Consider the following 14,494-nt stretch of genomic DNA (forward strand, 5'->3'; position numbering starts at 1 on the left):
AGGGTTCAACTCCTTCATTCAGTGGCACTGAACCCCAAAGCCTGGTCCAGCTTCTTAAACTCCAGACACAAGGCCAGTTTCTATTGGTGGTGACCGAGTCTGGAATGACCTCTTGAGATGTGAGCCCTGCAGCATCTCTATGAGCCCGAGGCTGAGGATGCTTCCTTTTAGAGCTCTCCAAAGGGCCTCCTAGAACTTTAGTGCTTATGTGCTAAGTCACTTCAGTTGTGTCTGACTCTTTGCAACCCCATGCCTGTAGCCTCGCAGGCTCCTCTGTCCATGGGATTCTCTAGGCAAGAATACTGGAGTGGGTTGTTGTGTCCTCTTCCAGCGGATTTTCCTGACTCAGGGATTGAAGCCAAGTCTCTTTCATCTCCTGTATTGGCAGGTGGGCTTTTTACCACTAGCTCCATCTAGGAAGCCCCCTAGAATTCTAGACATTTCTCTATTCCACCCTAGCTCTCCAAGGCAGAAATCACGTCTGTCTTGTCTGCAGCTCTGTTCCCAGCGCACCTCACAGCATTCAGCATCAGTAGGTTTAAGTATCTGTTAAATGAAAGTGTATTCTCTAGCCTTCAGCTACCTTCACTGACCTAGTCAGTCTGCCTGTTCACTTCTCTTGTAGTTATTAACAATTCTGGGTGCAAGAATGTCTGACCTGACTGTTTGTTACATTTTTTGAAACCCACTTTCAAAAATTGGTCAGAAATTTGTTTTGGATCCCAGTTCTATCATGTTGGGACCTGGTGACTGAGGTCAATTTACCTGCTATTTGTTGTTGTTCAGTTACTCAGTCCTGTCCAACTCTTGGCAACCCATGGACTGCAGCAGGCCAGGCTTCCTTGTCCTTCATCATTTCCTGGAGCTTGGTCAGAATCATGCCCGTTGGGTTGGCGATGCCGTCCAACTATCTCATCCTCTGTCATCCCCTTCTCCTCCTGCCTTCAATCTTTCCTAGCATCAGGGTCTTTTCTAATGAGTCAGCTGTTCTCATCAGGTGGCCAAAGTATTGGCGCTTCAGCTTCAGCATCAGTCCTTCCAATGAATATTCAGGACTGATTTTCTATAGGATGGACTGGTTTGATCTCCTTGTTGTCCAATGGACCCTCAAGAGTCTTCTTCAACACCACAGTTTAAAAGCATCAATTCTTCGGTGCTCAGCTTTCTTTATAGTCCAACTCTCACATCCATACATGACTACTGGAAAAACCATAGCTTTGACTATATGGACCTGCTATTTAGAACCCCATTTTTCTCATTGATAGAGCAGGTATGAAAATCATCATCTGGACCATGTGGAGGATTGCTATAATAAACTGTCTTCAGAATGGGCTGCAGTACTTTAATCTGTGAAGGACACATGCATGTTGGGAGTTGGGGGATGGGAGGCCTACTCCCTACATGTCCCTATCGTCTGTTCCAGGCACAGACCCTTCCTCCGGGAGAGCACTCTGGGCCTCTGTCCCTGTTCTCTGTCTGCTTTGATTAGTGAGCTTGAGAGAAAGAGCATAGACCACATGGATCCTTACTTTCCTCTTGCTTCCCTCTGTCTCTAGCCAGCCTGCCTGTAGGAAGGACATACTTTCAGCTCTTCCCCTCCGTGCATCTACAGGGGAAGGTCTGACTTTCAGAGCTCTCTGAGGCTGGGAGGATAATCAATATCAAGTGTGTCTAAGTCGCCCAGTTGTGTCCGACTCTGTGACCCCATGGACTGACTGTAGCCCATGAGACTCCTCTGTCCATGGGATTCTCCAGGCAAGAAACTGGAGTGGGTTGCCATTCCCTCCTCCAGGGAGTCTTCCTGACTCAGGGATCAGACCATATCTCCTGCATTGCAGACAGATTCTTTACTGTCTGAGACACCAGAGAAGCCCCAATCAACACTAAGGGTAGAGTTATATCAAGCCAACTGGTCTGACCCAGTTAAAATACAGTCTCCATCCTGGTCTTTATCGGGAATAACATCACTGCTCTGATACATCTCTCTGATAGGGCTTCCGCAGTGGCTCAGCTGTAAAGACTCTGCCTGCTATGCTGGAGACACAGGAGACATAGATTTGATCTCAGGGTGACCCATCTCAGGGTTCAACCACTGTCCTCTCTCTCATTCCAACATTACCCCTCCCTTCTCCTGCTCTCACCACATTGCAGACCTTGAGTTTAAGCTTCTCTTTAAATCTCCCCCAGGGAACCTTCCCTTTCTCTTGGCAACTGGAGATTGACTCTCTGGGTAAAGTGCACAGTGTTGATGTGTATGAAGGACGTTCTGGAGAAATAAATTTTGCAGAAGATGAGTGAAGGCTTAGAGAAGAAACGCTGGCTCTGGCAAAAGACAGGAACCCTGGAGGCTGTGCCACCCCCTCTGTGAGTGATGGACCTGTTCAGTCTGAGTTACTGCCACATGCCAGATTATCATTTTGAATTGTTCAATATGGCTGCAGGAGGAGCAGGCAGGAACTCACCGCAGCCATTTTAATCATCATCGGGGTTCGATTTTGACACGGGGTGCTTGCTGGCAGATAGATACCAGGAGACAGTTTTTTGCACCTGGGTGTCAGAAGTCCACAAAGTTTAGTAAAATTAATCATGTCTTGAGCCTGTTTGAGACCTTGTCAGTTGAGAGACCAAGGAGAAGCAGAGGAAGAAGGTCTCCAGGTCTGAAAGAGTCCCCCTTTAGGTCCCCAGACCTGGTAACCAGTTAATGGAATGCTGGTTAGACGCTAGATTTACAAGTCTAGATTTATGCTAGACTCACTTTGCCAGTGGAAAAACACATTCAGAGGCAGGATGTTGTGGAAATAAGACCATTAAGGGGTCAGAAGACTGGTTTGAAATCCTGGATTAGCTCCTAAAAAGCTGATTGACCCAAAGTAAGTTACCAGACATCCCTGAATCTAGATTTCCATATCTATGAAATGAAAGAAAATTGTACCTGCTTTCTCTTAACCCATAGTGGCATTATGAGAATCAAAAGGAAGAGTGCACTTCAGGTGACTTTATAAGCTGTGATACTATTTAACAAACACGAGACACTGCTGGCCTCTGGGGCAGTTTCTTACTTCCCTTCCCTCATCCTCCTGTCTCTTCAGCCTTTACTTCCTAAATCCTTCTTGCAGCTACTTACATTCTCCTAGCACGCCTTATAGAGGAGTCCTCTATACTCTGCTCATATCCTCTGTGCCCAAATTAAAATATTTCTATTCTGTTAATTTCCCCAGGGGCTGTAGTGTCCTCAGTCATCCAAAGTAGAGATTGTCTCTGGGCATGGCAGTAATAACATGATAGTCATCGTTGGAGGAAATGGATCTGTAGCAGGGGCATTTGAGGCAGGCAGCCTGAAAGGTCGTTACTCCTCAAGGCCTCTAAGCCTGCAGGTCAGGTTAGCTGAGAGGCAACAGATGGATGGAGAATCCACAAAGCTCACCTGTGCTGAAGCCTGTCTCCCAGCACTGACCCGCTGTGGGGATCCAAGGGAGTTGCCATGTGCATTATGCATTTTGATCCAGGAGCGTAGTCTTAGAGCAGCCTTCTAAATATTGCATTCAGGTTTGGTCTGCTTTTGAACTTGCTAGTGTTTCTTCGTACCTGGAATGCCAAACTGAAGGCTCAGAGCACAGTGCTAAAGCCCAAATGCAGCTTCTTTTACATGCCCCAAGCGGAAGTGCCTACAACAAAAACTAGTCAAATCCTATAGTTAACTGGTGCCTCATTCATACGTTAGTAGGTGTTGTGGATCGATCAGAACAGACAGGCTCTGGGGAAGCTCAGCCTGGACAGGAAAAAATGGCTTGGAATGCAAGAGAATCCGTCAAAGACTGCAAGAATTCCATCTTTTATTAATCTCTTTTTTCATTGATTGATTGAATCATTCATCTCTCACCAAAATACATTATGGTTTTCAGTGTTCTAGGCACATCCTAGCTGGGGGGAATCCAATATGTTTTCAAAGAAGAGGATGAAATACTTGAATGAGCCTAAAAGGAACAACAATATCTCAGTAGGGAGAGATGGGGAAGATAACACACACAAAGCAGCTATAAGATCACCACTAGTAAAGGTTAAGGAAATTGATGGAGTGGTAAGTTACTTGTAGGGAAGAAGTGAGGGATGAGACCAGAACTGTGGATAGAGTCAGAATTCAATTGTCCAGATATAGTGCATCAAGGAATCTAGACATCATGCTGAAGGCAATGAGAATCCACATGGTTTTTTTTAAACAAAAGACGTGCCCTGGAGAGGGGCTTCCCAGGTGGTGCTAGTGGTGAAGAACTCATCTGCCAGTGCAGGTAGACTTAAGAGATGTGGTTTCCATCTCTGTGTCGGGAAGATCCCCTGGAGGAGGGCACGGCAACCCACTCCAATATTCTTGCCTGGGAAATTCCACGGATGGAGAAGCCTGGTGGGCTACAGTCCATGTAGAGTCAGACATGACTTAGCAACTAAACCATACCCTGGAGAAGGAAACGGTAACCCACTCCAGTGTTCTTGCCTGGGAAATCCCATGGACAGATGAGCCTGGCAGGCTATAGTCCATGGGGTTGCAAAGAGTTGGATCCAACTTAGTGACTAAACAACAACAAAATGACTTGACAGTACTTTTGACATTAGGAAGCCTACCCTAGCCATAGCATCAAAGAAGTGGTAAAGGTGGTAGAGATGAGGATGAGGATGAATACAGGGAGAATAGTTAAGAGATAACTATCATAGACATAACAAGGGACCAAAATGGGCAATGATAGTGGGAGTGAAAACAATGGAATAAAATCAGGAGAAGCTCTGGAGTTAAGATTACTGCCAGATTAACCTGGCAGCAGCTTGGATTTGGGACTTGAGGTAGAAAAGGGGGACCAGCTTGAGTAACTGGAAGGATGGAAGTGAGAAAAAGCACACAGGAGCAGGAGCAGGAGCAGATGATGGGAAAGAAGATGGACTCCATTATGGCATTGGTGAGCTTGATGCTTAATCTTATGAGATAAGGGAAACTACAAAAGTAGGCAGTTGGATAGACAAGCTTGGATCCCAGAAGGGCAGCAAGGCTTCAGGATATATGTGTGCATCAAACATACAGTTGGATGATGCTCAAGTTTTCTGTCAACAACTGAAAACCCCAAGGTGTGGGGAAAAGAGAAGGACCAATTTCTTCCTTCTTTCTTTTCCTTTTCCTATTTGGCTTTTTCCTTCTGCATGCCAGTGTCTCCTTACTCTGATCAACCATGCCCATGCTGCTCACCCAGCTCCATCTATCTTCCTATCTTGGTGGAGTAAAAGATGAGAGGGAATGAGTTGGCTCAGTGGCCACGAGCTAGGAAGAAACCCTAAGGTAGGGGAGAAGAAAGAAAGATGATTCCTTACAGAAAACTGGCTGTGACTGAATGCAGAATCCTATCAATTAGTACCTATTTCAGATGACTTATATCATGGTTCCATGTGGGATTATGGACTGTAGATCTCTCGATCTTATTGTTGTTCCCAGTTCAACAACTTTCTGCTCCCTCTAAAAATCACGTGTTTCCCACCCCTGGGTCCAGAGACTGACATGCCCTGCCCACCTCTGCACTTTGTTAATGGCATCTGTCTCATGGCACTTGCTCCTTCTCCCTGTCACTTACATAAGTCTTATCTTCTTTGGGAGTTCAGCCAAAGCCCCAACTTCTCCATGCCCCCATACCCAGTTATTCCAGCCCACTCATTTGCTCACCTTTCTTTATTGGATGAACAGCACACACATTTGAGGACTTAATTATATACCTCCTGTATCATTTCTTAATGATTTCAGTAAATTGCAGTCTCCTTGCTGGAGAGCATGGGCTTCCCTGGTGGTTCAAATGATAAAGAAACTGTCCTCAATGCAGGAGACCTGGGTTTGATTCCTAGATCTGGAAGACCCTCTGGAGAAGGGAATGGCTACCCACTCCAGTATTCTTGCCTGGAGAATCCTATGCAGAGAGGAGCCTGGCGGGCTACAGTCCATGGGGTTACAAAGAGTCAGACATGGTTGAGTGACTAATGCTTTCATTTTTGGGAGAGCATAGTGCTAACCAGAGTTGAGAGCTGTAAAAGCTCTGAGAAACCATTGGCCATTGTTCCTGAGCATCCACAGTTCTCTCCTTGCATCTGCACCACCAGGTCTGTCCTTCTACGGGGTTAATCTAGGTAACTGGTAGAAAGAAGGATGACAAATCTTAGAAAGCTCAACATTGTTTTCAGTAGAAAAGACAAAGTGCTATTTGAGACAGAGAAAGAAGAAAAAATAACTCCAGAAATGTGGAGAAAGGGATGAGAGAACCAGAAAAGCCTGGGTTGACTTTGGTCAGAGGTTTAGGAAATTTGGGAAAACATGTCTGGTGAGTGACTGCTGTCCTGTGATGAGAAGGACTGGGGTGAAGAATGGGTCTAGATGACTTAGATATTTTTGCTCGTCATAAAATGCAAAGTGTTGGGGGATCTTAAACTATATAAACTGTTTTCTTTCTTTCCTTGTTATTACAAAGGAAATCAGTTTTAATTCTACTGCAATTAATAAAATATGAAAGAAGTTGCAAGTATCTGTGTGTCAAGAATATCTTAAAATCTTACTGCCTTTGAGAACAGTGAACACCCCCTGGGAAATTTTAGGAAAAACGTATCAATAAAACTTCTGATGAACATGGATTGTGTGCCTGCCTTGCTTATGCTATGTACTATGGGCAATTTCAAAAAACAAATCACTAAAGTATTATTTAAATTATTGGTTAAAAATTAGGGACATTTAAAAATATATAAAAGTACAAGGAAGAAGGTGACAGTCACCCGTATGCAACCCCTAAAGTTAATGCCTTAACATTTTCCCAAATTAAAATACACTCATACAGATGGTCAGCTGGCACATGACAAGATGATCAATATCACTAATCATCAGGGAAATGAAAATCAAAACCACAATGAGATATCACCTCACACCTATGGGAATGGCTATTATCAAAAATAACAAATAACAAGAGTTGGTGAGGATGTGGGGAAAAAAGAACTCTCCTGCACTGTTGGTGGGTAGTTAAATTGGTACAGCCACTATGGAAAACAATATAGAGATTCCTCAAAAAAATTAAAAATAGAACTACCATATGATCCAGCTCTTCTACTCCTGAGTATTTAACCAAAGAAAACAAAAAGACTAATTAAAAAAGATATGTGCACCCCAATATTCACTGTGGACTTCTCTGGTAGCTCAGTCAGTAAAGAATCTGCCTGCAGTGCAGGAGACCCAGGTTCAAACCCTGGGTCGGGAAGATCCTCTGAAGAAGGAAATGGCAAACTACTCCAGTATCTTTGCCTGGAGAATCCCGTGGACAGAGGAGCCTGGTGGGCTGCAGTCCATGGGGTCTCAAAGAGTCGGGCACGACTGAGAGACCAACACACATATACTCACTGCAGCACTATTTACAAAAGCTAAGAAAATACTCTGAGTGCTCATAAATAGATGAGAGGATATAGTATATATGCAATGGAATATTAGCCATAAAAATTGAATAAAATCTTGTCATTGCAAAAACATAGCTGGACTTAGAGCTTATCATGTTTAGTGAAACATGACTGAGAAAGACAGACACTGTGTGACTTCATTTAAATGTGGAATCTAAAAAACAAAGCAAATGGGCAGACGTAACAAAGCAGAAACAGAGTCACAGCCACAGAGGACAAAGAGGTGATTGCTAGAGGGGTAGGGGGTGGGAGGCTTAGAGAAACAGGGGAGGGAGATTAAGAGATACAAACTTCCGACTGCAAAATAAGTGTCGCGAGTATGAAATGAACAGTGTGCAGAACACTGTCAATAATCGTGTAATATATTCGTATGGTGACAGCTGGTAACTAGACTCATCATGGTAATCAGTTTGAGATGTATAGAAATATCAGATTGACATAGTGTTGTAGGTCAATTATTCTTCAAAAAACAAGCAAACAAACCAGCAAACTCATAGACAAAGAGATTAGATTTGTAGTTACTGAAGGCTGGGAGGGAAGGTGGGGTGAAGATAGGGACAGTTGAATGTAGCCAGTCAAAATGTACAAAGTTCCAGTTATAAGATACAAAAGAACTAGGGATGTAGTGTACAACGTGAATAAACTAATTAACATTGCTCTCTATGTTCTGTGGGCTTCTCTTGTAGCTCAGCTGGTAAAGAATCCGCCCGCAATGCGCAATGCGGGAGACCTGGGTTCAATCCCTGGGTTGGGAAGATTCCCTGGAGAAGGAAAAGGCTACCCACTCCAGTATTCTGGCCTGGAGAATTCCATGGACTGTATAGTCCATGGGGTCACAAAGAGTAGGACACGGCTGAGCGACTTTCACGTCACCTCACCTCTATGTTCTGTATGGAGGTTGTTAAGATAGCAAATCTAACTGGGATGGGGAATACATGTAAATCCATGGCTAATTCATATCAATGTATAACAAAAACTACTGTAATGATGTAAAGTAATTAGCCTCCAACTAATAAAAATTAAAAAAAAAAAAGTATTTCTTTTCTATTTCTTTAATTTTGTACCTACATGAGATGATGACTGTTACTAAACTTATTGCGGTAATAATTTCATGATGTATGTAAGTCAAATCATTTTGCTTCACATCTTAATTGTATGCAGTGCACTATGTAAAATATATCTCAATAAAACTGGAGGAAAAGAACATAACAGTTTAGCTATTGGCCTTCATTTTTTTTAAAGGAAGAATCTCTTTTTATAAAAAAGAATGAATTATTTAACTTTTTAAAACAAATAGAAGAAAATACAAAGATGACAGTAAAACATCACTACAAATCATACCATCCAGAAATGATCATTATTATAACTAGGTGAACATCATTCTGAACATGTTTTCCTGCAAATATACAGTTGAAAGGGGAGATATTAAGGATATTAAGGAAACAGAGTTTCATAAGAGATCCTATTTTTAAATAAATGTAATTAATTTAATATTACTTGAAGAAAAAGAATCTGATGTTAAATTATAAGAATCTCTGAACTTAAAATATCTCTGTCACCACAGGTGAGAGCTTTTCCTAAAAGATTCCTTTTTACTTTAAAATGGGAGATTTAAAAGCATTAAGAGGTGAGAGTTATGATTTTTAGGTGACATTTGCCCTCTGTCTCTCTTTTTAAAATTTAATGAAATTTTTTGCCTTAATATTCACAATGATTAGGCAACTTTTCTACAGCAGTAATTTGTTTCCCTACTTTCCAATGGATTTATCGGTTACAAGTCATGTTTCTGCACCAGCTTATTTCTTTTCATTAGGACTTCAGTCTCACATTCTATGCCATTTTGTGCTTTTATCATCTCATTCACAAGTTCTTGTTTTGCTGACGATATCTTATTAGGTTATTCTATAACAGAGGTTGGTAAATTTGTTATGGATGTAGCAAGACAGTAAATATATTAGGTTTTGCAGGCCATAGTTTAACTACCTAACTTTGCATTTAGCATGAAGGCAGCCTCATAGAATGCATCATTGAAAGGGTATGACTGTGTGCTAATAAAACTTTAATTACAAAAGCAGATGATGGGCCAGTTATGTGTCTGGTATCTGCCAGCCAGGGCTTCCCTGGAGAAGGGATAGTCTACCCACTCCAGTATTCTTGGACTTTGTTGGTGGCTCAGCTTGTAAAGAATCTGCCTGCAGTGTGGGAGACTGGGGTTTGAATTCCATGGACTGCAATGTGAGAAACCTGGAGAATTCTATGGAATGTATATCTATGGGGTCGCAGAGAGTCAGAGATGACTGAGTGACTATTTACTTTCATTTTTCAATGTGGGCAAAGGGAAGACAAGTTAAATATTAGTTGTTCAGTCATGTCTGACTCTTTGTAACCCCATGGGCTGTAGCCCACCATGTTCCTTTGTCCATAGGATTCTCCAGGAAAGAATACTGGAGTGGGTAGCCATTCTTTTCTCCAGGGGATCTACCCAACCCAGAGATCAAACCTGGGCCTTCTGCATTGCAGTTAGATTCTCTACTGTCTGACCCAAGGGGAGGTAGGTCTCTTTTAAAAAGTAATTTTGTTGCATAGTAGGAGAGAAATTCTTGCAGTTTCCAGTGGTCATCTTAAAAATCTTTTAAATATTTTTCTGTTCTCTTGGGACATTAATCTTGTGCTTCTATATATGTTATGGTGCTGAGACTGGCCACAAGGCAGACCAACTTTACCTGGGTTACATGTTGATGGGAAGACTTTGGCTCAGAGAAGTGAATCATCTTGCCCAAGGACATGTGAACTACTAGTCTTAGAAATGAAACTCAAAATAGGGGAATTTCTGGATATCTAGTGGTTAGGGTTCTGGACTTTCACTGCCATGCCTGGATTCAATCACTAACCAGGGAACTGAGATCCTCCAAGCCTCACAGTGCAGCTGGCAGCAATAACAAAGACAGAGGCTTGAACAGAGATCTTTACATTTTTTTTCTAAAGTTTTTATTGAGGTAAAGTTCATAAAATAAAGCATTCTGCATTTTGAAGTGAAAAATTCAGCGGCATTTAGTGCATTCATATGCTGCACAATCACCACCTCCATCTACCTCTAAAGCATGTTTATTTCCCCAAAAGGAAGCTATGTATTCACTGAGCAGTCACTTCTCAGTCTCCTCCGACTCCAGCCTTGACAACCAGCAATTTGCTTTCAGTTTCTGTGGATTTACCTGGTCTAGATATTTCATATAAATGGAATCACACTGTATAATCTTTAGGGTCTGACTTCTTTTATTAAGCACCCCATTTTGACATTCATCCATGCTGTAGCATGTATCAATACTTCATTCCTCTGTATACCTGAAAAATGGTTCACTCTTTGATTGTAACAGTTTATCCGTTCAACCACTAATGGGCTTTAGGGATGCTTCCATCTTTTAGCTATTATTGCTGATATGAATATGCATGTAGATGTCTTTATTTAAGTCCCTATTTTCAGTTTTTTCAGGTATTATATCCTAGGTGTGGATTTGTTGAATTACATAATTATAATTCTATTTTTAACTTGAAGAATTGCCAAACTTTCCCCTAGAAGCTGCCATTTTATATTCCTACCAACAAAGTATATGGGTTCCAATATCTCCTCATCCTTGTCAACACTTACTATTTTCCACTTTCTTGTGAACACTAAATTTTGACTTTCAATGTTCTCATCATAGGCGGTCACAGAATTTCTTACATTTTCATTGGTTTTATTCTTCTAATTTTGGGACTTCCCTGGTGGCTCAGCGGTAAAGACTCTGCCTGCCAATACAGAGACATAAGAGAGATGGGTTCAATCCGAGGGTTGGGAATATTCCCTGGAGAAGGAAATGGTAACCCACTGCAGTGTTCTTACCTGGGAAATCCCATAGAAGGAGGGGCCCAGTGGGCTACAGTCCACAGGATCACAAAGAGTCTGACACAACTGAGTGACTAAACCACAATGGTGCCTAATGGTGATACAGGACCTGTGTCGTTAAATACTTTATTGGTGTATTTTCTTCTGAAGTCTGAATTCCCTTGGAATGTTCATTGATCCTAATGACAACATTTTGAAATATTGTTTAAGCAAAGTGAACTGTGATTTATTTTAATGCTTGAGAAGCACAGTAGAGAAAACAGTTGAACCTCTTTGTGGCTCTCCTGCTAGGAGCACGAGGAAGGCCTGAGTGCCCATCTGCTAGGGTTGCTGTTGAGGTATTTACTTCCTTGGATAAGATTTTGGAAGCAAATGCTTGCTAACACCCTTTAGCAAGAATGTTAGCTCACTAACATCCTTTCCAACTACATTTTTAAAATTAGAATCTGAATATTTATGGAGGTCTTTCTGAGAATGTACAAAACCCTGAGAGTATTATAGTGCATAGTTTAAAAAATGCGCTTTGTTATCTTGCCACATTAGAGTAGCATGGGAACTGGTGTCCAAATATCCAAGCTAGTAGGGATGTTACAAGTCAAAATGCCAACTACTCTGTGCAGAGTTAGCACAATGGAAAGGGTAAGTGACTCTCCCAACTTGACTCCCCAGATCTGTAGCAGCCTTCCAGAGGACCTCTGGACTTTGGCAGCTGTTAGCTGGCCCAACTTCTTAAAATCTGCAACCTCGTAAATTTGCCAGCAAAACTGAACAGGCACATGTTGCCTGATCCTGACTTTACCACCGGCAAGGAGAGGCAAAAATCCCTTTATATCTTGTGCCTGCAGCGCTTTTGCACTTGGATCCTTTCTGAAAGTCACTATTGGCTTTTTGAAAGAAAATATCTTTTCTCCATGGTCTTCTCCATCTTTAATAAACATGTCATCCCGTGCACCTAGTGAAGATATTTTAGAAAAGAACCTTCTTCTTTGAGGTTGGCATTACCCCTGGGAAAAGGGGTCTCCTTAGAGGGTGTGACTATAGAAAAACTCCAATGTAAAATGGGTCTGGCACCTACCTCTCCTGATGAACAATGCTGCAAATCAGGCAGGTCTTTTGCAGAATATACATATGGAATGAGGCTTATTTATGAGTGGGAAGAAACCTATAAAGAAGAGTTATTAAGTCCAGGAGGAACTGATTTATGTAATAGTAAAATTCAGACTATAGTTCAGCCAGAGGAATGACAGTCTCTGACAGGTGTCCATGAATAAATTCCCCTTCTTCTAAAGCATTCCCTTCTCTTTGCTAGCCACTGGCCAAATTCTTTAGTTGACTTGAGGACTTTTCCCTTCCTGCCCTTCTCCTCATTTCCCTCTTCTTCGTGATCTTTATAGCTACAGGAGGTAAGAAGAAGAGGGTCACCTGACCAGCACGCTTGAGAAAGCCTTGGGTTTTTCATCACTGCATGCAGATTTTCAGAGCCTGAAAAGCAAGCTGTTTTCTCTTCAGGAATAGTGGAGTCTGGCTAGGAGATCTGAGGAAGCCCAGGGTAGGTGTCAGCATGGACACCTGGCTTCTGTCAGTAAACACATGGGATCAGAGCATTCCCTGGGGCTGCCGGGCATAGAGTCCTGCCTTTTAAGACTCTGTGGGTAAGAACAGTTTAATGAGATCCTAGCCTCCAGTGGCCATTGCCTCTAAAAAAGTTCAGCATACTCAGATCTTTGGCCAAGAGTTCTCTGTACCTGAGGGTGTAACAGTGGCTGTGCGTCCCTTGTGGATGCAGGTGACTGGGGCTCCTTTGGACACCAGACCTCATCTGCATTCAGGTGGGACATGATGTCCTTCTGGCATCCACTGCAGAGGTTTGTGTCTGAATGTGTAATTGTTCAGAAAGCACAGGCTGGCTTCTGTTAAATGGAGTTGGGATGCTGAATGCATAAATATAGCAAGGAGTCATCTGTAGACCATCTCTATCTATCTATCTATCTATCTATCTATCTATCTATCTATCTATCTCTATCCCTGCATTTATCTACCTTTATACCAGTGCCCATTTGTCTCTCTATTTGTCTATTAACTTGCATAGAAATACACAGAGTCCATGCCCAAAATCTCATTACAAAATCTGATCAAATGGAAACATTATGATGAACTACTTTTTCTCTTTTCTTAAAACAACCTCAAGTAGAAATGTTCATGAATAAAAGCAGGGATGACTATCATACCTATAGACACCCCTTGAGGGTTTTCAGCTTAATATGATATCAGCCATCTAAAGCCACCCATCAGCAATCCCAAAGTAAGAGGTTAAAAACACTTTCCTCCCATTATGCACTTGTGTCTCCAAGGATTTCGAGGGCAAGGATGAGAAGTGGCCTCCAGGACTCTGAGTTTCTCGACTCAGTACTTTTAGTCACCTGTCAAACAAAGCCCATACTTTCCAACCTGCTTTCTGATGTCTGCGGAGAGGAGTATGGATCCCAGGAGCCTGTCTTGGCCATAGTAGGGTACCTGTAAGATTCAACCATCCTACAGTCTCTTTTTCTCAATTCCAGGAATCTAGAAAACAAATCACTAAGAACACTGGTACTGTTACTGGTACCACCCAAAAGTGGAGAAAGCGGAGCCTTATTGTGTCCTCAGCTATAAGCTTGGCATTGGAGCAGAAACGTTTGTGGTTTCATGTGAGACATTCTTGCCTGAGGAGAGAGTAAGAGAGGGCCAGCTCCCCTGCATCAAACACAATGGACGGAGCCTCAGAATTCCACCCAGCTTCCAGTGCCACCTAGCTACTCAGTCTCTTTCCCACACATGAAGTGGAGTAATATCAAGCAAAATACACCTGATCTCTTTAGAACACTAGATAACTCTTTGCCTCTCTAAATCTGAACCATATTTGGATCAGCCTGAGTTGTCATTCTCCCATAAATCCCTTGCTGGTCTCCAGGGCAAGACTGAACTCTTCTGTTCTTCAGTGTCTATATCACTCATTATCTATTCTAGAACATATCATATAGATTTTGTGTTTTTCTGTTGAAATCTCATGTGTTTAAGTCTTAATACTCCAGCAAATTTGAGAGCAGATCCTTTGTTGTATATATGCTTGTCTTAGAGCTTCCCTGGTGGTTCAGATGGTAAAGAACCTCCTGG

The sequence above is a fragment of the Odocoileus virginianus genome, chromosome 31 (assembly GCF_023699985.2).
Source record: "Odocoileus virginianus isolate 20LAN1187 ecotype Illinois chromosome 31, Ovbor_1.2, whole genome shotgun sequence".
Taxonomy (NCBI): Eukaryota; Metazoa; Chordata; class Mammalia; order Artiodactyla; family Cervidae; genus Odocoileus; species Odocoileus virginianus.